Genomic DNA, 24,851 nt, shown 5'->3' with positions numbered 1-24,851 from the left:
AAGAGTGCAGAAGCAAGTGGAGTTAATATAGTAACAAGACTACCAGAATCACTTACACTGCCAGTCACCATTGGTCCTATAGTATCAGTGTACGATCCAGATCAGGTACAAAATGGGAGTCTAATAGGATTAGCAAGGGGAGAGAGCACTGGCTCGGGAGGGAATGATACAGTGAGTGGAACATGTCACTCTTCAAGACCCATAGAATCGAGTACACCTTTGCCAGCCACTGCAGATTCTTCTAGAGGTCTTGGGAAGCCGGGAGCAGTGAGGTCAGGGTCGTTGGCCGATTCAAGTTCTGATTTGAGGATGTGGGAACCCCCAGTGAGAGGTCCTAATGGAAGGATGATGGGAGGAGACTGTGATCAGGGAATTTCGGGGAGTCAATCTGTCTCACGGAACATAATGGAAGGGAATTAGCGTGGAGATCAGAGTAGTGAGAGTGGAGAGTCGAATAGTGCATTAAGTCGAGGAACAATCAAAGCTGCCATGGGCCAAAGTGCTGGACATGATAAGGTTAAAAGCAGAAGTGGATGAGATAATCTGTGGAAGTTTCCCTTTAGAAACAGTAGAACTCTATGAGCCTGATGAGTTGCTGTTTGTGGCGAAGGATGTAACTCATAAGGCAAGGAAATCGCATGAGAAATTGACAGAATTGGCACAGAGGTATGATGTGGATTTGTCCAAAGCGAAAATGTTACAGGGAAGCCACAGGTTAAATTATAGAGATCAGGAATTAGAAGAGAAAAGGGTAATTGGTCTGAAAATGCATATTCGAGAACTGATTGGAGCATGCTTGATAAATGGGAAGAAAGATGGTCTAAAAAGAATGGTGTCAAAAAGGGTATGCGAGAAACACCACCTCCAGGAGGGGAAGAGTAGGAGTAGAGGCTTATCCTTTGCGGGAAATACAGAATGGAGGGTATGTGCCATGGAGTAGAGGTGATTTGGTGGCGTTTACCAATGATTTTCCTCGGCTAAGGGAAAAACCTGTTGAGTGGTACAAGTAAGTTGATCGATTTGTCAAAATTTCAAAAGTACTGTGGATTGATTTGAATACATTGTTTGACATTGTAGTAACAAGTGATTTGTGGTCAACATGTAAAATTGCTGTCGACTGGCCGCCTTCGGAACCAGAATGAGATTCTGTTCCACATGGTCCCTCACCTGTGGTCATGAAAAGGTTTGAGCACGTAATTACGTGGTTGCAATCCAAAATGTCACCACAAAATATTTATTAGGTTAAGATAGACAGAACTGTTCAGGAAGCAAAGGAAACTGTACATGCCTATTACGAGAGGTTCTTGCAAGCCTTCAAGCAGTACAGCAGATTAGATACCCTTGACCCAAAGGATATGGGACAGTTCGTCTCTAAAATATTTCTAGGACTAAGAAAAGAAGTTAGCTTTATGATCCAACAGCCTTTGATCTATTGGCAGAATAAATCCGTGGACGAGATTCTACGGTATGCCACGTATAGTAGTGATGAAGTGGACTCTACACATAGGAAGCTCAAGGATAAGTTAATGCTGGTCCAAATGTAGAATGCGAAAAAGACAGATGAAATATCATCAGGCGGAGGAACATTAGGAAGAAGACAGTAAAACAATCAAGGAGGGACTCAGAATGTGTCAGGTCAGGGAAAGGGGAAACCCATAGACCCTAAGACTGGAGTTGATGTTGCCACACTAAAGAAAACCACTGTATGTCTTAATTGTCACAAGATCGGGCACTGGAAGCACGAGTGTAGGTCCAATCCAGCTAATCAGATTCAAGGGGAGGAAGTAGTGCAGGCACTCGAGGTCGTCAATACAGTGACGAGACCCAGATCTATGCAAGGGGGGACACTAAGTCTGCAAGTGCAAGTTCCCCAGCCACAGAGGATTCCACAGGGTAATCGAACATACCAGCAGATGCCCTTTATCGAGACTTTTGGTGAGTTCGATCCAGACCCGTTGCAATGAAGGTGCCTGAGAGGGGAGGAAGACTGTACCCTTGTAGCAGTCTTGGAGGTAGACCAGAGAGGACCGTATGTAGAGGTGGATGTTGACGGTCATCCCACCACCTTTTTGGTTGATTCTGGTGCTACCCGTTCTACTGTGAGATCTGCAGTAGTTCCCAACCTAACCTTCTCGGGACAATCAATCCAAGTTGTAGGAGTAAGAAAATGACTAATCCATTGACTGAGGCAATACCTGTGAGAATAGGAACTTTTCATGATCGACACCAATTTGTGGCATGTGACTCAAGTCCGGTCTGTTTGTTGAGTCGTGATCTTTTGTGTAAATTGAACTGCATCATCTATTGTACGCCAAAGGGAGTGGGATTGCAGACTAATGATGATGATTCTGCATTTAAAGTGGCAGATCAGAATCTGTGTACAGAGATGCTCCCTATGTTGACAGTCGAGGAACTCCCACTTGACTCTGTCTCTCTGGAAGCATGTGATTTCACGGGAGAAGAGGTAGGATTGATCAAAGGGGTTGAGCCAGTTAAGATCCAAATTAAGCCAAATGCTGAGTTCCCAAAAATACCCCAGTACAATCTGTCACTGGAAACAGTTGCCGGAATCAAGCCTGTGATTGAATCTATGATAGAACAGGGAATTCTGAAGGAGATAATGGGAGGTCCATGTAACTCGCCTATTATGGGACTGCAGAAACCAAATGGAAAGTATAGAATGGTGCAGGACCTGCATAAGGTCAACACGATTGTAGTGCCATGTTGTCCTGTAATACCAAATCTGTCAGTGATACTGTTCCAGATTACATGCGCAGCTGAGTGGTGATCAATTTGTATCTGGCATTCTTTTTGATACTGTTGCAAGAGGAGAGCCAGTTTTTATTTGCTTTCCTTCTGGAAGACCATGTGTTAACATGGTGCTGTATCCCTCAAGGGTATACGGAGAGCCCTTCGATCTTTAACCAGCTTTTGAAGAAGAATCTTGAGAGTCTCGTACTGCCACAGAACTCAGTTTTCGTGCAGTATATTGGTGATTTCTTGATTGCGTCCGAGACAGAGGATGCTTGTAGGATCAATACTGTTGCTTTACTAAATCATCTAGCAGAGAATGGACACAAGGTGTCCGCAAACAAGTTACAATATTGTCTGATTGAGGTTCAGTATTTGGGTCACCGAATCAAAAAAGGCAAGAGAAAGGAGTCACCAGATCGAATTGAGGCGATCATGAATATGACTATACCTACCACTCAGAAGGAAGTCAGGATGTTTCTGGGGATGGTCGGGTACTGTCGTCAATGGATTCCCAATTTTTCCTTGAAGGCGAAGCCTCTACAGAGGCTGACACACAAGGATGTGAGCAATCCGGTACCGTGGGATCATGACTGTCTGATTGCGTTCTTGGAGTTGAGAGAGGGCCTGTGTTATGCTCCAGCTCTAGGGATGCCGGATTACAACAAATCCTTTCCATTGGTCTGCTATGAGCGAGAAGGGTGAGCATTGTCAGTTCTTACTCAAAATCATGGAGGTGTTCATAGACCAGTTGCCTATTTCTCAGCTACTCTAGAGCCAGTAGCTTCAGCATTGCCCGCATGTCTCAAAGCCGTTGCTGCAACTGGTGTCAGCATTGAAAGATGTGAAATCATTGTTTTGGGTCATCCACTTACGGTTTTTGTTCCACATTCAGTTGAGCTCCTGATGATGAGAAGTATGACACAACACATGACGAACAACAAACTCACACGTTATGAGCAGGTTATACTTGCCTTGGAGAATGTGACTCTGAAAAGGTGTTCAGTGCTAAACACTGCTACTTTGAAGCCTTTGCCAAATGTTGATGATTGTGAGGACCATGACTGTCTCGATGTGACTGAACTTTGCACCAAACCGAGACCCGACATTGTTGATGAACCTCTGTCGGAGCCTGATGAAATTGTTTTCGTAGATGGTTCATGCTTAAGAGACAATGTGGGTCACTTGAGAGCAGCATTTGCTGTATGTACCATTTCTGGAGTTGTGGAAAGCTGCTTGCTTACAGGAAGTATACTCCGCACAAGTAGCTGTAATCATTGCCTTGACTCATGCTTGTTTGGTTGCTGATCAAATCCGAGTCACCATCTACACCGACATCCAGTACTGGTTCCATGTGGTTCATGACTTTGGACAGCTATGGTCACAGAGAGGATTTTTAACGTCATCAGGATCTCCTATCAGAAATGGGGAATATGTTAGACAACTGTTGGAAGCCTTGCAGCGACAGCGGGAAATTGCTGTGGTAAAATGTGCAGCAGACGGGTGGGGAAATTACTATGTTTCCCTGGGAAATTGATATGCAGATGAAGTTTTTGCGCTGAACAAGGGTGCATTTTCATTGGAGATTATACTGGAGAGGGCCCAGAATGAACCGAGCTCACCATGATGTTATCCATGGCAGACACCTGGGATGAGCTCAAACGTCTGCAGGGAGAGGTCTCAGAGCAGGAAGAGGCTGCATTGGATAGAGAAGGATGTGAGAAAAGAAATGATGGCATTTGGGTTTCAAGTGATGGTCGAGCAGTGTTACGTGATGATTTATTGAGCCCTATGGCAAGACAGATTCACGGAGCAGTGCACATTGGAAGGGATGCTATGGTGCGAGTGTTCAGACAAACTTGGTACAATCCACGGTTCAGTGCGTTTGCTGAAGCAGTGTGTCATAGGTGTGTTAGATGTCAGCAAATGAACGCTGGAAAGAAAACTGTGGTTGTATTGAGTCACATTGGGACGTCGGGAGGGCCTTTCAATCGAATACAGCTTGACTTCATAGAAATGCCTAGGTGCAATTGTTTGAGGTACATTCTGGTTGTGGTATGTGTCTTCTCACGGTGGGTGGAAGCGTATCCAACAGAAGATGTGATAGCCTCACAGTTAGCCTCACAGTAGCAAAATTCTTGCTTAGGGAATTAATTCCACGGTTCGGTTTTCCACCTTCATTGGAGTCAGATAGAGGAACACACTTCCACAGCAAAATCATGAAGTTACTTTGTGCTGTTTTACATGTTGATCAAAGACTGCATTGTAGCTATTGACCAGAGGCTTCTGGTATTGTGGAGCAGATTAACGGGACTCTGAAAATGAGGATGCCAAAAGTGTGTTCGTCACTGAAATGGCCTGATGCATTGCCGTTGGTGTTGATGAGTGTTCGTAGTATCCCCGATAGGATAACTAGCCTTTCACCACACAACATCTTAATGAGGAGGGCGATGCGGTTACTAGCAGTGCCATCCACAGTCTTGATTAACATCACAGATGATTTGATCCTTGACTATTGCAAAGGACTGGCTGATATGGTCCGTTCTGTGTCTCACCAGGTTGAAGCTGCTACTGCCCCGACCTCGAGGGACCTCTGCCATGACCTGTGTCCAGGTGATTGGGTGTTAGTTCGCAAGCACGTGAGGAAGAGATGCCTTGATGTCTGTTGTAGCGGCCCTTACCAATGATTCTGGTGATGAACACAGCGGTGAAGTGCGGAGGCTTTCCAAACTGGATTCACGCCTCCCACACCCGCAGGGTTTCAGAACCCCTGGAAGAAACAGATCCTCTTGCAGAAGAAAATCCAGCTGTGGCAGCAAGGCCACTCGAGAGGATAATCCAAGCTGTGGGGGTTGTTGACGAAGCTGGTTGTCCACCAGAGCAAGCTGAGGGGGGTCACGCTACACAAGACCCAGGTATTGACTCTGAGGGAGAAGGTAACGTTGCGAATGGTATAGTCAGACTCAGCAGAAAGAACTGGTGTGCAAAATGGTCGGGGGCAGAGGAGAAGAGCAGAACTCACAGAATAATCGTGGCCCGGGAGACAAAGGAGACTGAATCTGAGACTGGTTCCAGAGTGAGATCTTGCTCCTGTGTCGGAGACATCTGAATCTGAACTGAGTGACGCAGAGCAAGTCCAAGAAGGTCAAGGAGAGTAAGACTGCCTTGCCAGGGATATGCTGCCCTGGAATGGACTTATATGGTTTCTGATGCCAGGAGTAGTGGGGACTGGGAGACTGAGGTATTCGCAAGTAGTCAGCCGAACGCCCGAGTTGAAAGTTGATGTGGGACTGATAGTTCCTGTATTTGAAATAGAAGGGGTACTGACAATAACCGTTACAAAGCCTCTGATATTGAGCCGTGTGCGGATTCTAATCCTTCAGGAACTGTCCTTTCCAACCTTTGGATATCAGCCACAAGCTCAGGAAATTTCAGCTGTTCGTCTTGAAAATTTGCACCGTGTATTGATTGAAATTGGTTCTGAGCTTATAAGAGACTGTGATTGAACTGTGAACTGTAAATAAGTGTTAAAGAAGATAACCTAGGTCTGAGTGGAAGAAGAACAAACTTAGGGATTTTTCCGTAGAAGAAGAAAGAGGGCTAAGGAAGTTTTTTTAAACTGTGTAAATAAAAATCTGAGCTACGATCTGTGAAAGAATTTCCAGCACTTCAAGGAACTGTGTTTGAACTGTTTGAACAGCGATTTGAGGTGAAGAAAAGAGTCGTTTAGTGAATAAACCGACAAGCTGAAAATGGAGTCTGGAAATTCAAACCGTAGGTTTAAATGTGTGATAGGTACACTCATAGAAGGGGTGATAGTTGTAATAGCAGTAGTTATTCTTTTGTCTGTAAAAGTTTCACATGTTGCAGAAGTTGAGGAAGTGGGAGTACAAGGGACATCCACAACTACTACTTCTAGCGCAAAAGAGGGTATCGTAGGAGTTGAAAAAGCTATGCTAGATCAAACTAATCGTCTGTTGCATGTAGATTTGTCTAGTGGTGATTATACGCTTAATGCCTACGCAAAGCTGCTATATGAATATGTGAATACGATGGATGTGAGAGACTGCTATGTGTGTATGCAATTGCCAGCGTCTGTAGAGGAGGGTATTCGTTATCATCATCTCCCTTTGATGTATGGTATTATATGTAGTTTACTGCTTAGTATGTTTTATGATAAGGGTCACTATGAACATTATTTTTCCAATTATGATGTAGTGCTTTCAGAAGTTCCAGCTCATAAACATTTGAACAAGTATGATTATTATAAGCAGGAAGATAGAGTAGGAAAGTATTTCATGCCCACTGTAACTTTAGATACAGCTTATGCACATCGTCACAACTTAACATGCTCATTAACAGATGTAGAGAAGAAATTTATAGATCATGTAGAAGATAGACATAGACAACTTACAGGAAATCGCTTTGACAAGAAAGGGAAAGTTGAGTGTACCAAGGAGGAGTTAGCACATAAAGCGAAAGGGCGAAGTAGTCCAATAGCATTCGATTTTGAGCAGAGAGGGAAGTTGTGAGTGAGACAAGTCCAAACCTATTATAATAAGGTCTTTGTGGGACAGAGAGTGTGTGATCATATTTTCACTAATGAGGCTACAGCGAAGAAGTTCTTGGAGGATGCAGTACAAGTGGTTCCAAACAATTTTTTGTGTGTGTGGGAAAAATGCCTATGTGTGATTGTCACTGAATTGGTATGGTACGTGTTATGTAGCAGGGGTGTTTCCGAAAATGTATTATGTGGAGGATTTAGATCTTTTGGATGGTGGATTACACCCTAGAAGGAAGCGAGGTGCAAGGGAACTGAGAGATCGTGGGAGACGTTTTTGGAGCATTGACACCAAGTCTGTTGATGTTGAATGATGTCCAGATTAGAATATTGTCAACTATTGTGGGAAAGTTGTCAGCAAATCCGGCTTGTCGTTGTTGCTTGTAGATGGAGAGATGGTGTAGATAAGAGCTATGGTGATATAGAACTGTCTTGCTTTAGATGTTTTACTGGCAAAAGAGGGCGGAGTCTGCAAAATGCTGAAGGTTCAACAGTGCTGTACTTATATACCTGATAATAGTAAAGATCTGAGGAAGTATATAGGTAACATCACTGAAATCCATCATGAGGTGCATGACCTAGCCACAGAAGGAGTTTGGGACAAAGTGGGAAAAGGGTTTGGTAAGGTAGGAAGTTGGTTTGCTTCCCTTGGAATGGGAATCCTTGGTTACATCTTGAAGCATATAACTACAGTAGTAGTTTGTGTGATTATATTGTGGGGACTAGTTAGGGTTTACAAGTGGCATAAGGCAAATCGAGTTGAAAGATCACTTAGAGAGCAAGAGAGAAGGATAGAGTGACTGCAGGACAGTCATTGTGAGAATATCAAAAGCCTGGAGAGGGAAGAGTGGCTACAATTTCTGTTTGGGTCGGTTCTTTGAGATTTGTTGTGATGACACTTGTCTTCAGAGGGGGGAACTGATGGAGCGCGATTGTGCTCTAAAATTTGAAGGGTTGCATCATAATCATGGATAGTTCGCACCCGCATATATTCCTGTGTTGAATTAACATTTGATCATTAGAAAATGTGTTGTAATAATAAAGGAGTTAAGTGTAAAGAATAGAAATTGCTTAGTGCCATGCAAGAGAAACTAAATGGCATTTATGTTTGGAAAGAGTAACCTTTAGCCTAATGAAAAGCCTATGTGTCTTGAATCTGGACAGACTTAGATCCACTCGTGGACGCATCTTATTAAGGATATTGGGCGGTACACTTTCAACCTCTATTGTGGGGCGTCTTCCCTAACAGGGATGCGCAAAAAACAGATATATTCTCGTACCTGTGACTCCAGGAGTTTGGATGGATTTTTGTCGACCTTTATTGAGAGGTCATTTACTTTGAGCTGCTGTATGTAAGCACAGATATACTACTCTTCTTGGTACAACTGAAGAAAGAAGACAATGACCAGACAAGTACAAGCATGCCTGATCAAGCTTGAAGCCTGAAGCATGAAGCACTTCCTCAGCACGGCACACTTTGCCACCTTGTCGCCACGCCGAATGCAGCCCGGGGGGACTACACCTCCCAGCGGTGTATGGGTCAGGAGGCACCTACGTGACTTTCCAATGCCAGGAGGCGCTTAAAACCATCCAAGAGACCCGATCAAGCTTGAAGCCTGAAGCACGAAGCACTTTCTCAGCATGTCCCACTTTGCCAATTTGCCACCACACCGCATTGCAGCCCGGGGGGGGGACTACACCTCTCAGCAGTCTACACGCCAGAAGGCGCCTACGTGACTTTCCAGCAGGCGCTTAAAACCGTCCTTGGGCTCCCGCAGAGCAGGACACGCACGTCATAGCCAGGAGGAGGCTGAGCTGGGGCCCTCCACTAACACTCGAACAGTGGGACAGCGGAAATAGGTTTCTCAGACCACAGGTATTGTGGTGTCTTAGTGTTTTAAACTTTTATTGACTATTGTTATTCGTGTTAGGTAGGTTTTTTAAGCGCTTGAAATTTAGATTTCATAATGAGCACATGCAAGGGAGTAGTAGGGACCTTGGATGCCTTTATTAGTAGGGCTGAAACAATACTCAGTCATGAGATTAAGTTGACGGAACGGCAACTATCATTAGATCCTCTTATCCTGCAGACACGCTCATCACTAGGTACTTTTACCTCGGGTGGTGCTTCGCAAACCTGCTTGACTGCGACCGCACAGAGTTTGTCTCAGCCCGCCTCTGCACCTGATTTGGATGTACCTCCCACAGTTACTTCCATGGTTGCTCTAAACGGGCCAAGTACAGCTAGAAGGGCAAGGACTTCTAAACCTCATTGTGAGGAAAACAAGAGAATGACATTAGAGAAGAGAAAGAGGGGTGTGGTTACTCATAAACAAAAACACCAAAAAGGGTCCCGAGTTGCTAAGCCTGAGGTGGTACAAACAAGTTCTATTAGTACGCAGACTGATTTTGTCTCCCCTATACCAAGACAGAGTGCCCTCGGAGATGCTGTTCTTGATACTCTTGATACTGTTGTGGATGCTACTTCGGACACTGTTCTTACACAGATTATAGAATCAATAGCTAGAAATGTTACTTCCCTTTGGGAACGTTTAGATCATTTGGAAACTGTAATGAATAATGTACATGGTCAAAAGGAGTCCACTCAGAATGTTGCTATTGCAGGGGGGGTGTTGCCTATTTTACCAGACGTTGGTTCAAGACCTGATTCTCTGATTTCAATACCAACTTAGCTTACAGGTTTCCCATTTGAGAATTCATGTGTAACATGTAGCAAAGTTAAAGATCTTCTTGTACCCAAGCGTAATGAAGCGCAGGAAATTCAGCCCCTTGTTACTAACACATGTAACATATACAGGACTCCTCATAATCTGCCCTCTACTAGCCTGCGTGACCCAGTTATTAGTTTATCTAGAGAGAATTCCAAGTCAGGCAATGGCTTATCGAATTTCATGAGAAAGGGTCATTATGATTCTAATGTGGAGGTTTTAGGATTACCGCCAGAGGCTTGTCCATATGTCTTAATGTTGGCAGGGGTACCAACCCTCAAGAAAGAACAGGGGGAAACTTGGCTTTAGTTACAAAATAAATGTGTGGATTGGCTAGCTAAACTTAGGAGTTTTAAGGTGTCAGACATGTATAAAATTATCATGGTTAGAAGAATTGGGTGGGTGGGGGTGTCACCAAAGAATATCGAGGGGGACTGCATAGTGATTAACTTTTGCAGCCCGCCCATGGTTAGATCTCTTCTGAGGGCACAGGAAGTTTTTACCTTAAACTCTACACATATCTGTACACTGCCATTGGGCTATTTCTATACGCCAGTTCCTGGGCCCTTGATAAATAATGCTCCTCACCCATCCCTGCACAACAGGTTCTTACTTAGATAGACAGGATTGACTAATGCCACATTTGACAATTAATGAAGCTGGTCCCCTAATGAATACATACGTGTATTCCCCTGAGCCAATGGATCATGCTCTGTCTGATAAAGTTGATTCCCAAATGAATATCGATGTGTGCTCTTCGGAGCCAAGAGATAATGCTTTGTCTAATAAAGCTGGTCCCCTAATGAACATAGATGTGAACTCCTCATAGCTAACAGATTATGCCCTGTCTAATAAGGTAATTAATGACTGTAATTTGAAAGTACTGCGTTGGAACATTGCAGGTATAGAGTCTAAAGCACTTTTACCAGAGTGGTTAGATATAGTACAGGAGCAGGACATCCTTATGTTCCAGGAGACATAGGCCACGCAAGACTTATATATTGATGGGTTTGAATGCCATAACACCCTTGCCCTCATTCCAAAGCTTGGCCGCCCATTTGGCGGCCTTTCAACTTGGGTTAATACTGTGGCTGGAGGTACTATAAAGGTGTTAGATACCAAAGATGATCAATTTCAACTGGTAATATATAAAAGGGGTATATCCATATGTTTAATTCATTTTTATAACAATGATTTTTATTCTGCACCTAATTAAATGTTATCAATCTGTTTAATTTTATCGCGTCTTTACAGCTTGGTAATACTGTGGGCATTTGTTTGGGGAGGGATTTTAATGCCAAAATCCCAAGTGATCTTGTGTTACCCATAGGTACTAGCAATAAGGATATTGATGTCACAGCGGTATTAAACTATGTGATCACTTGCACAAACATAATTTGATAAATGTGATGGAAATTGCTGAGGTAAATTATAATGGTGATTTCCCGGAACCGACATTTAAAGGAAGAGGTAGCGCTACCACTATAGATTATATTTTTATTTCCCCTACTCTCGAGGATTGTCTAATTAAAGCTAAGGTTGTCCCTGCTATTCATGGTGACCACAATCTGATTATGATAGAATGATATGATAGAATTAAGACCTGCCCCAAAACCAAATTATAAAAATGTTTGCGGTGCCAGGAATTTGACACCCTCTAACAATAACCTAAGATTGGTTTGGCGAGGAGTTAATTATACAGATCTTTTTTCCAAGATGATAAGGGACTACCGGAGTCTCATCGATTCATGTTCGTCATCACTTGATCCTAATCTAGAGGTAGTTGGTGCCTTCGCAAAATTATGTGAGGGGATTGAATCTATATTATCGACACCAATGTCGAGAGTGGAGCTCAGACCAAGGTGGTTTAATGGTGAATGTTCATCAATTAACAGACAGCTGCATGGGGTATTATGCACGGGGGTGTGGGACACCCCCGCGCCGCACGGCCACCAGCTGCTGCGTGTGCCCCATTGCCTTGCCCACTGCCTCGCTGCCTGCCTCGCTGCCGCTGACCACGCCCCCTCCTCCGAGCGGCGTGGTCCGTGCTCGCCTGCCGGCTGCCTGAACTTTTGGTCTTGTTTTTTCTTTCCATTTGTGCCTGTTTCATTGTAATTTTGTGCCCGTGTTAGCGTTTTCCTCCCTGTTTGCCCGCCTACCTCGCCGCCCTCCGCTCTCCCTCCCCGCTTCCCGCCACCGCCGATTACCCCGCCCCTTTTTCTCTTCTGTACCCTCCCCGCTCCCGCCTCCCAGCTGCTCCGCCCACCCGCGCACTTGGCCTTATATGGCGACCGTGCGACGCAGGTGAGTGTGACCCACTTGTGGGACACCCCCGCGCCGCACGGCCACCAGCTGCTGCGTGTGCCCCATTGCCTTGCCCACTGCCTCGCTGCCTGCCTCGCTGCCGCTGACCACGCCCCCTCCTCCGAGCGGCGTGGTCCGTGCTCGCCTGCCGGCTGCCTGAACTTTTGTTAGTTTTTGGTCTTGTTTTTTCTTTCCATTTGTGCCTGTTTCATTGTAATTTTGTGCCCGTGTTAGCGTTTTCCTTCCTGTTTGCCCACCTACCTCACCGCCCTCCGCTCTCCCTCCCCGCTTCCCGCCACCGCCGATTACCCCGCCCCTTTTTCTCTTCTGTACCCTCCCCGCTCCTGCCTCCCAGCTGCTCCGCCCACCCGCGCACTTCGCCTTATATGGTGACCGTGCGACGCAGGTGAGTGTGACCCACTTGTGGGACACCCCCGCGCCGCACGGCCACCAGCTGCTGCGTGTGCCCCATTGCCTTGCCCACTGCCTCGCTGCCTGCCTCGCTGCCGCTGACCACGCCCCCTCCTCCGAGCGGCGTGGTCCGTGCTCGCCTGCCGGCTGCCTGAACTTTTGTTAGTTTTTGGTCTTGTTTTTTCTTTCCATTTATGCCTGTTTCATTGTAATTTTGTGCCCGTGTTAGCGTTTTCCTTCCTGTTTGCCCGCCTACCTCGCCGCCCTCCGCTCTCCCTCCCCGCTTCCCGCCACCGCCGATTACCCCGCCCCTTTTTCTCTTCTGTACCCTCCCCGCTCCCGCCTCCCAGCTGCTCCGCCCACCCGCGCACTTCGCCTTATATGGCGACCGTGCGAACGCGCAGCGGTCACGCGCAGCGGGTGCGCCGATTGTGTGCCGAAGGCGCGCCAAAGGCAAGCCCGTCTACGCCCGTCCACGCCTGGCCCGCGCCCAGTGCCAGGACCCCTGGCCCTCGAGAACCCCGACCGACCCGCCTGACGTACACCGCCGCCACCCTCATCGCACTCGACACCGGCCGAGTCCCAGGATGCTGCAGAGCCACCCCACGACGCGTCCACGGACCCTTCAGCTGCAACACCTGCAAGTTCTCCTGCATCCGGACCTGCCCGACACCAGCACCTGCCATGCCTCGCACCAGCAGCAACCACCTCAAGTGCATCCTGCTCAACACCCGCTCCGTCCACAGACACACCATCGAACTCTGGAACCTCCTCGACACCACAGCCCCTGACGTTGCCTTCATCACGGAGACCTGGATGAACGCCTCCTCAGCGCCCGACATCGCCATCGCCATCCCAGAAGGATACAAGATCACCCGGAAGGACCGCAACGCCAACCAGGTGGGAGGAGGCATCGCCATCATCCACAAGAACACTATCCGCATCACGACCAGCACCGACAACACCCCACCCTCCGCCGAACACCTGCATTTCCAGATCCACACCGACCCGAAGACCACCCTCAGAGGCACCCTGATCTACCGACCTCCGGGACCACGCACTCAATTCAGCGAGGACATCGCCGACTTCGTCAGCCCGCACGCCCTCCCCTCCGCTGACTACATCCTCCTGGGGGACTTCAACTTCCACCTGGAGAACAACAACGACTGCAACACCAGCACCCTGCTCGACAACCTCGCCAACCTTGGACTCAAGCAGCTGGTGTCCACCCCCACCCACCTTGCCGGACACACACTCGACGCCATCTTCACATCCAGCAAAGACATCGCCTTCATCCACGCCACAGAACTCCACTGGACAGATCACAGATGCATCCACTTCACCTTCAGAAGAACGACGACCCACCACCACCAGCAACAGGTTGCCCGAAGAAGCTGGAACAAGATCACAGCCGACCAGCTCGCCGCCTCCCTGAGCCAGCACCCTCCGGCCAGCTCAGCGAACCCCAGCCAGGCCGCCGACAACCTCACGAAGTGGATCAGCAACTGCGCGGACGAACTCGCCCCACTGAGGACCCCGCCCAGCAGACCCGGCAGCAAGAGAGCCCCATGGTTCACCGACGAACTCAAGAGCTCCAAGAAGAACTGCCGAGCCCTCGAGAAAGCCTGGAGAAGGGAACCCACGCCGGACAACAGGACCACCCTCAAGCTCGCCACCCGGAAACACCACCAACTGATCCGCATCGCCAAGAAAACGGCTTTCAAAAACCGACTGGACAACAACGCACACAACTGCAAGGAACTCTTCAACATCGTGAAAGAGCTCTCCAACCCCAACGCCGGAAACAACGACACCACCCCTTCGCAAGACCTCTGCAACTCCCTCGCCTCCTACTTCCACAACAAGATCGCGGACATACACTACAGCTTCAGCACTCAACCGACGCACGCCACGACCGCAGCATCGCCACCCACCACCACCCTCCGCGCCTGGACCCCGGTCAACACCGAAGAAACCGTCCACACGATGAACTCCATCCACTCCGGATCTCCGACCGACCCCTGCCCTCACCACGTCTTCAACAAAGCCGACGCGGTCATCGCACCCCACCTGCGGGACATCATCAACACCTCATTCGACACCGCCACCTTCCCCGAGAGCTGGAAGCACGCCAAACTCAGCGCTCTACTGAAGAAACCTACAGCAGACCCCACCGAACTCAAGAATTACCGCCCCATCTCTCTACTCCCGTTTCCAGCCAAAGTCATCGAGAAGACCGTCAACAAACAGCTGGCCACCTTCCTCGAGACGAATGGATCCCTCGACCCATCGCAGTCCGGATTCCGTGCCAACCACAGCACCGAGACCGCCCTCATCGCCGCCACTGACGACATCCGAACCCTGATGGACAACGGGGAAACAGCGGCCCTCATCCTCCTAGACCTCTCCGCGGCTTTCGACACGGTCTGCCACCGCACCCTAGTGCAGCGCCTCAGCAATGTCGGAATCCAGGAGAAGGCGCTGGAATGGATCGTCTCCTTTCTCGACGGAAGAACACAAAGAGTCCGCCTACCACCGTACAAGTCAGAGGCCACCAAAGTCATCTGCGGCGTCCCTCAAGGATCCTCACTGAGCCCGACTCTCTTCAACGTCTACATGAGCCCCCTCGCGGCCATCGCACGCCAACACAACCTCAACATAATCTCCTACGCCGACGACACCCAGCTTATCCTCTCCCTGACCAACGACCCCGCCGCCGCCAGAGCCAACCTGCACGAAGGGATGAGAGAGGTAGCCGAGCGGATGACGACGAGCCGCCTGAAGCTGAACACAGATAAGACGGAGGTCCTCATCCTGGGCTCCTCGCCCTCCGCCTGGGACGACTCCTGGTGGCCCCCCGCCCTGGGCACCGCACCCAAACCGACGGACCACGCACGCAACCTGGGTTTCATCTTGGACTCCTCCCTCTCCATGACCAGGCAAGTCAACGCCGTCTCCTCGTCGTGCTTCAACATCCTGCGCATGCTTAGGAAGATCTTCTGGTGGATCCCCACAGAGACCAGGAAGACCGTCACCCAGGCCCTCGTCACCAGCCGACTGGACTACGGCAAAGCACTCTACGCCGGAACCACCGCCAAGATCCAGAAGAGACTCCAGCGCATCCAGAACGCCTCAGCCAGACTCATCCTCGACATCCCACGACACAGCCACATCTCCAGACACCTAAGAGACCTGCACTGGCTCCCGGTCAACAAGAGAATCACCTTCCGCCTCCTTACCCACGCACACAAAGCTCTCCACGACCAAGGCCCGAGCTACCTCAACAACCGAATCAACTTCTACGCCCCCAAACGCCACCTCCGATCCGCCAGCCACGCCCTCGCCGCTGTCCCACGCATCCGCAGAGCCACTACAGGAGGAAGGTCCTTCTCCTACCTGGCCGCCAAGACCTGGGACTCCCTCCCGGCCGACCTGCGCCTGACCCAAGACCACCTCTCCTTCAGGAAGAAGCTCAAGACCTGGCTGTTCGAGCAGTAGCGGCACCCCCCCCCCCCCCCAAGCGCCTCGAGACCCTACGGGTAGGTAGTGCGCTCTATGAATGTCTCTGATTGATTGATTGATTATCAAAAACCCCAAGCGATTCTTCCTTGGTTAAATCCTTAAGGAAAAAGTATAAGGTAGCAGTCTCACAAAGGAAAGAAGAACTTGTGAATGAGCGCTGGGATACCTTAGCAGAGACCGCCCTCCTAAATATTGGGAACACTTTCTGGGCTGCGGTTAAAAATATGAGATCTCACGCTCAACCACTATCTTCTATAAGTTGTAATATAACAAGTGAGGCGTGGAAAGCCCACTTCTAAGTGCTCTTAGAGCTTGAAGATCCTCCTGGGATTGTAATATCCTTGCAGGAAGTTGAAGATGCTGTTAATCAAAGTTTGAATAATAAAGTTCCAGGTCCTGATGGGCTGCCTATTGATTTAATTAAGTTTAAACCTTAGTTCTGGGCGCCCCTTTTATTAAATGTTTGTAATAACCTAAGTAATGCCCCACTCCCAAGTACCTGGTCTACAAGTATTATTGTACCAGTTTTTAAAATGGGAGATCGATCTCAACCTAATTGTTATAGGCCAATCTCCCTAATAGACAATACCATGAACATTTTAGGGGGGATTTTATATAACAGAATATAACATGGGCCGAGGATGACTGTATTTTACAATCATGCCAATTGGGATCTCGAAGCAAAGTGAGCACTATCGAACAATGTTTGAATCTCAATCTAATTATTGGGAAATATACTGTATATTTGGCTTTTATGGCTCTTACCTCAGCTTTTGACTTTGTTAATAGGTCACGTTTATAGTCTATCCTTTTAGAATATGGTTTAGATGAGGTTTTAGTCCATTTTTTAGCATATTTGTATAGGAACCTACGAGCTCCTGTGAGGATCAATAAGAGTGTGGAAGTTTCAGGGGACATCAGAGTTGACAGAGCTGTAAGGCAGGGGTGTGTTTTGGCCCCCCTGCTTTTTATTTTATATATTAACAAGTTGCATACATATCTGATCGTACTTACTAATGATGACCCTAAAATTAATGGCAAGTTAGTCCCCTCCTTATTGTATGCTGATGATGCTGTTTTAATGGGACGAACACCGAATGCTTTACGAATTTTAGTGCGGGGTTTTGTGGATTTTATGAGAGGTTTAGATCTGTGTACCAATTAAAAAAAATCATTTATTATGTCTTGTGGGCCAAAAAAGTATCTTTTAAATTCTGTTACTGAGGATGATCAAAAACTTTATTGCACTAGCACTTTTCCCTATTTGGGGCTTGTTTTTTCTGCCAATGGTTCTTGGGTAGACCATGTGACATATAGCAGGAATAATTTTTCCAAAGTTATTAATTCAATCATTGGTCTACCGCAGCCTAAAAAGACAGGGATAAATTAGCACTCTTAAAAATTTACAAAACCCAGTGCATTCCGTCGGCGACATATGGTGCGGAAATATGGGGACACACAGAGTGTAACAGTATTCACCTTGCCGAAAAATATTGGGAGCCCCGATTTCCACCCCACAGTATTTCCCATGCTGAATTAAAATTTCACTGTGTTGAAGACTATATAAAGGCACAACCTGCCCTTTTTTGGCTTACGATTTGGAAGAATCCTGCAGCGTCACTCATTAGAGAGATTATTGGAGACTGCCTTAAGTGTAACGAGGGAAGAAAAATACCATGGCTTGCTGCAGTGAGGGATAGTTTGAGTAGCATCAACCATGCATTGATTTTTACAAATCCAAATGAAATTGTTAGTACGAATAAAAAAGTCATTCGGGGGCTCTATATGATCACTACAGAACTCTAAGATTCAAGAGGGAGGTCCAGAAAAAGTCCGTAGAAAGTGACTTGCCATTGCGGATGAATCAAATACTCCATCAAGTTACCTCTTAAAATCAATTGGACATTGGGAGAGAGGATTATTGTTTTGTTTAAGGGCTGGCACAGTTACATTTTTATTGTGTTTCCCTTTGGGATATACTGCTAATCTGGATCAATTATCTTCCGCATGTGATGATAGGAGTGGGCAGACAACACTCCACTTTTTATTTTTTTGTAAATTCTATAGCCTATACACTAACCAGCTTTTGATTCCATTTTTGAAGAGTACTTTACCTATACACTTAGAGGAAGCTTACTTAAGAATTCGTAAGTTAGAAGATGATGAACTAACTGCCTGTGCAGGTACTTTTGTAACAATGTCAGTGTGCGCTCGAAAGTCAATGTGCACTTTATGATGTTTTATTTTTATTCAATCATTTGGTATATGTTGTGGTTAAGCTCAATATGAATTTGATGGAATCTGTTTTTACACAGTGCTAATCGGCTTACAATACTATAATTGATTCATGGGGTCTCTTTTGCAAATATTTTTATGCTAAATTGACAGTTATGTATGATTTTTCTTTATTGTGTTTATGTTAATGGAGTGTGATACACCCCTTTTATTTTTTTACGATTTGTGCTTTTATGGAACTATATCTGAATAAAGATTTGAATTAAATTTAATTGAAGCCTATGTGTAATGTAAAGCATTTTGATTGAAACGTGCACCATGTTAAAGTCTGTACGTGAAATGACTAATTGTGTTTAATGTGTAACACTTGTAGATGCTTGCAAAGCAAATCATCGTTATCCTGTGTGTATAATTTTATGTTTAAAGGCCTAATTGAAATGTTCATGTCTGTGTATATGAAGGGCCTATTTGTTTATTCTTATGTTGGCCGATTTGTGTAGGCCTGAAAATGTAATTTCCCTTGTAAGCTCTCGCATTTGGAGGTAGTGAGCGAATTTCTTGTGCATGCAAGGTTTTTCTGTTCTCACGTTTCAGTTGCAGGTGGAAGAAGCTGCCTTTGTTAGTTAGAACTAACGTCTTTTGTTTTAGGAGCTAGGCACGGAGGAGAGAAGATACATTTTGAACGGAATGTCAATAATTGGGAGCCGGCGTTCTTTCTCACCAATGAGGCCTGGGAATCAAGGTCATCAAGCTGAACATTGGAAGGAGTGTGGAAGACAGTTGAAAACTACCTAGGAGACGTGTCAGTTGAGATGAGGTGATCTGTGGGCGAATTTTACATCTTTGCGTTTTGTATTAGGGACAGTGTCCCGGGGCTTGAGTTAGGAGAAGGGATGAGGAGATCGATCTGGAAAGAGCTTTTAGAACAAGCTCTGTAGCGTTGGCTACCTGACCCATACAAAGTGAGTGCACTTCTTAGGAAGTCTTCACGAGCTGACACCTTTTACCGATCATGCCTGGGAAATGCTAAGTAGGGATGTCACTTTAGAGACAGAGTAGGCACGGTCAAATGCTTTTCACTTTTCAGCCACAGATGAAGGCTGACTTAAATATTGGAGCAGTCCTTGCTTGTGTTCTGTTTTTGGAACTTTTCATTCTTTACATGATCCATCGGTTTAAGCTCACTCGTAGATATGGCTTTGTATTAGTTCCTATGTACTTTTACAAACTCGTCCTGAGGTGCTTGTACATTCAGTTGTTTTTGGCGTTGTAATAAACCCCTTAACTTGGAGTTCGAAGTCTGTGTTACTTTTGAGTCATAGTTATTACAGACTGTTGAATTGGCGAAAATTAGTTATTTCTCCGCTTTACACTTCCCAGCAGGTAATAACGATACATCGACCTAGGGTTCCGAGTTTAATTCTGGTAGCGGACTCCGGCCTTATCACACTTTTACTAAAACATTCAAGCCACAAAGGCATGGACCTTAACATTCGAGGGCGGTTCATGGGGGTGTGCTCTGCCGCCTCAGCGGTTTAGAAGACCATTCTCCATGGCCAAAATCATTAATTTTGGGCGAATACCATTTTGAATTAAATATACTGAATGTGTGTGTTTTATTTCTTTAAAATCCTCTGTATTACTACAACGGGGACATCCATTTTGTATCAAAACACCTATGTGTGTTAAACTTTTAGAACAGCGAAACAATAATGGCACCCAATGTACCAAGCACTCTGCCCTTACTTTTATGTTATGCTGTGTATATTGACTTTTCTTGAATTATTAAGTCGGCACTGCCGCATAATGTCATCAGACATTGCCTCTTAATTCCAGTGTCCTTGTCCATAAATCGGTAAAATTAACATGCCATTCTCGAAAACATTTGTAACTGGCTAACTGGAATTTAATCATACTTACAAAAAACAATAATTGATTGGAACAGAGCGCCAAGACAGACAAGGATTGATGTTCCAAGCCACTGACATGCCATTAGAGAGAGGGCATTTTGGGATATTGTCTGGTCGCCCTGTGACAGAATGTTCCAGTAACTATAAAGCGCGGAATAACAGCGAGTTCTGTTCACCTTGTTTGTCAATCGAATATTTTTTGGTTTCCCCCCACATTCCGGTGGCAGAGGTAGAAAACCAAGATGCTAAATGTAACAAACCTCACCGCGGATGTAACCACCTCTTTTGGGAAGTCACCACAATGCTGCCTGCAAAAATAAAATCATACTTGCTTTGGAGCTTGAGGTGTGACGATTGGCTTCAGCATTCCGTGTTCCAATAAAAAAAATAGAAAAGGTTAAGTGAAATAAATAAGAGAACCCACGTTCTGCCTAATTGAAACCGCTGCTCATTAAGGTCCGATTTTCCATCTCAGGGGAGTGGTGTGGTGAATCTTTCCTGAACGGAATGTTATGCTAAAAAAGTTTTCTTGAAACTTTTTAAGAGACATGTTTATTCTGATTGAATCATTTGACTATGATTGTTGATGAAAGCAACACAAATTGCTTTTTATTATATAACGTAGTGCTTTCGTTGTGAGTACCATGCGTTACTATTACCCATTATAACAGTATGTATTTTGGCAAACTATGAAGAATAAATGGATTAGTTAGCCTTGCCAGGTTTTGAACTGAGGGCCTACGGGTCACCCCGTAGGACAAATTACACATAGTTCAATGGGGCGTGATATACCTTAGTTCTCGCTTTATGCACAGGGGCTCTTTAGTATTAAAGAAGAGGTCACAGAAGATTGCTCTGCACTTTTGCAAAATTTGTGCAGGGGTGAACCCATAAAGGCATTCCTCGTTTAAATGTGGATATGGCCCCATTCAAATGAGGGATTTTTTTTGCCATTTTGCACCATATTCCAGATTTGGCATTAACGTAAACAAAAAAGTGATAGGTTGAATGCTTGAATTAATCACAGCCACTGGTAAGAACTCAGGCTGTATTCCTGTCCATCATTATTTTTGCCCTCCTTTCCAACATACATTAATTTGTCCCGACATTGTACAAAGCAATCCTGGCACTGCGCCTATAGGAAAAGTCCCTACTCAACTTCCAAGCCAGTTCCTCATTGAATTTAAACACAAGCAACCCAAGACCTGTTTTGGCCTATTAAAGCGTCTTAAATCAGGTGCAGTGTGGTTCTAGAGGCACAATGAGCTCTGGACCCACTTCTCGGCATAATTATCACACTTATGGTGTTGCCCTGAAGTATATAAAAAGGTTCTGGGGAAATGATTGAATTAATCTCTGCCACTGGTAATTAGTCAGGCCACATCCCAGCCCATCCTTATTTTTTCCACTATTCTACCTCAGGCTAGAGCCAAACATATGCAAATCAGCCTTGATCCTGCTCCAATTGGAACTGTCCGGCCCAAACTGCCAAGCTGGTCCTCTCTGAACCAGAACACAGGCAACCCAAGACTGGTTTTGGCCTATATGGGTCTCTTCAGTCAGGTGCAGCTTAATTCTAGTGATATGGTGAGTCATGGAGAGCTGTATGGACATACCAGTCACACCTAGGTCATCACAATGATGTAAAGTAAAAAGTAATGGGTGCAATGCTTGAATTAATCTCATCAACTGGGAATTATTTGGGACCACATCCCAGTCCATCATTATTTTGCCCTCTATGTCACCTCAGATTAGAGACATCCATATGTACATCAACTTTGGGCCTCCTTCAATTGGACTGTCTACTCTAACTTACCAGGCCAGGTCCTCTCCAAAACAGAATACAGGCAACTCAAAAGAGATGTTTGTCTATCTGGACCTATTTAGAAAGGTGCACCTTGGTTCCAGTGGCACAGTGATTTCGCAAACTAACATTTGAGCATACCCATTGCACCAAGGGCATCGCAATGAAGTAAATACAATAGTGATGAGCAGAGTGATTTAATTAACTTCATCTACTCGTAATTACTCTGGTCACATTCCAGTCCATAATTATTTTGCACTTCCTTCCACCTCAGACTCGACCTTTCCATATACAAATCAGCCTTCTTGTATGAGTTGAGGCTGAGACACCTTAGAAATGGGTTTTCAATCACCACAAGTGAATGGAAGGGTGGGAATAATGTGCAGGATGGTGAACGATTGTGTGCAGATAGCAGGCACTAAGAGAATACCAGGGAGGAGGGTGAATAGGGAAATCCTGTGGACCTACCTATTGCACCCAACTCTCTGCAAATTGATGGGAGTAAGGTATGAGGTTTCTCCTGTGTTGTTGATGTCTGGGAGAAAGAGCATGATGAACAGACAAGTGGATAAGAAAATGGTGAAAGAGTGGCCTGTAAAGAACCAAAAAAAGGTATATGTCATATTATGATAAGAAATATTGTTCCTGTCCAAGAGGGACTGATACACAGATGAATGGGTACATGTGAACTCTCCCTGATATGTGGAAAGAAAGGCATCCAACTATGAACCAAAATTGAAGTGAAAAAAAAGATTGTAGCGATGAACAATGGAGAGGTGAGTAGCATGGCCTGGTTTATTAGGGGGCGGGCCACACGGCCCTCCTTCCCCAAGCCCTTTTTGGCCCTAGAGAGCCCATCCTTGTGGTCCAATTTACTTATAAAGGGTATGAGGGCATGTGGCACAGAGGAGCACATTCTCCAGGGTAAAATGTGCATTAAAGCGGAGGATAACAGGGCAGGCCCTCCTTCACCCCAAGCCTATTAGCCCAGGTGCCCTATCCCCAGGGACGGTGCCCAATTTAAAAGCTATGGATGCTGCTCCCTCCAGGCGGAAGCAATATGTGTTGTGTTTCACTCCCTGCATCATTGCAGGCAGGCAAACACAACACAAGTCTGCTCACAGCTGGTGGGGGTGGGGCATTTTTAAATGTCCTGCATACTGAGAGCAGACTTCGTGTTTGCTCCCATTTGGGAGAAGATTTCAAAATGGTCCTGCCAGATGGAAGCAAACACTGGTCTCCCTGACCGCACAAAATTATTGTGTCCCCGAGGTCGGCTTTACGGTACACAGTATGTGAGCCAGCCCTGGAAAATAGGGTCCCAGGGGTCATTAAAGCCTCAGAAAGGGGGGGCAATGTGCCCCCCTACCATTAAAGTTTAGTTACAGCCCTGTGGGATGGAGTCCCTAGGGCCTTTTTTAAGGCTCAGGAGGGGAGCCTCATGACCCATCTCCTAAAGAACACACACTGAGCCCGGGGTATGTGTGTCCCTGGCTCGAATACAGGAGGAGGCTGCATGGCCCTCTCCCTTATACATTTATTGGGCCCCGGGAAATAGGTATTCCAGGCCCCATCCCTGGGACCGAAAACTGTTTGAGCAGGGGAGCCCTCCTCATGGCCCCTCCGCATGCATATGTAAGTTATTGGTGGCCGCAATTTATTTTTGGATCTGCAGTGTTCTAGCTAGAGTCCTGAGGATCATGGCAAATGGTCACCCAGATGGGGCATAGGGGGCAGGGTATCCCTACCCTGCCCCCTTACATCATTTTTTACATTTTTCTTCAGGGCAGCAGACTACGTACTATAAAAGCTTCTAGCCAGATTTTTCTCATGTTGCTGGAAGCCAATCTGCATGCACCCTCTCGTGGGAGACTGACTCCTGTGGGAGCAAGATGGTCCAAGGGAAAAAAAGACTCCCTGGGCCAATCATAATGGTCTATTGTTGAATTGGCTCTACCGCAAGAGTCTTACGAACATTTAATAAACCCAACCATCCATATATACAAATATGTTTACCCTTAATTTCTATAAAACTACTGAACTAATTTACACCAAATCACACAAAAAAACACTTTCTGTGTACTAAAATCTATTTGGTGAAAATCCGTTGAGCAATTTTGTGCTGTAGCTCTGCCTAAAGAAGTCTATAGAAATTGGATAGGGATTTTTAGGCTTTGGGAGCCCTCTTATTTCTTGGTCCCTGCTTGACAGATCACCCCGAAACGTTCCACACACAAACTTGTCAATAGGTAGTACCTTTTTCGAAAGTTTCATGGAGAAAGGGCCAAAGTTATCAGCAGCACAAAAAATGTTTTTCCTAAGGAACATCTGACTTAACTATAGCTACTCAGTGGTGACGGCCACTGGCTAAAAAAAAAAACCAAAATCCTCACTGGGGCTTCATTACAAGTAATTGTGGGGGAGGCCATCTCCCCAGGGCTTGACTTGAAAATAATGTGGGGGCCGCGAAGACCCCCTGCAGCCCTGGGGGCCACCACATCCGCAGGGCTTTTATTAGAGATAAAGCGGGACGCACAGACCACCCACACCCCTGGGGACCACCATCTCCTTAGAGCTTTAATTACGTACAATGAGGGAGGCCACGTGGAACCCCCACAAGCCTG

Source organism: Triturus cristatus, chromosome 6 (assembly GCF_964204655.1).
Source record: "Triturus cristatus chromosome 6, aTriCri1.1, whole genome shotgun sequence".
Taxonomy (NCBI): domain Eukaryota; kingdom Metazoa; phylum Chordata; class Amphibia; order Caudata; family Salamandridae; genus Triturus; species Triturus cristatus.
Note: the sequence above shows the minus strand (reverse complement) of the source record.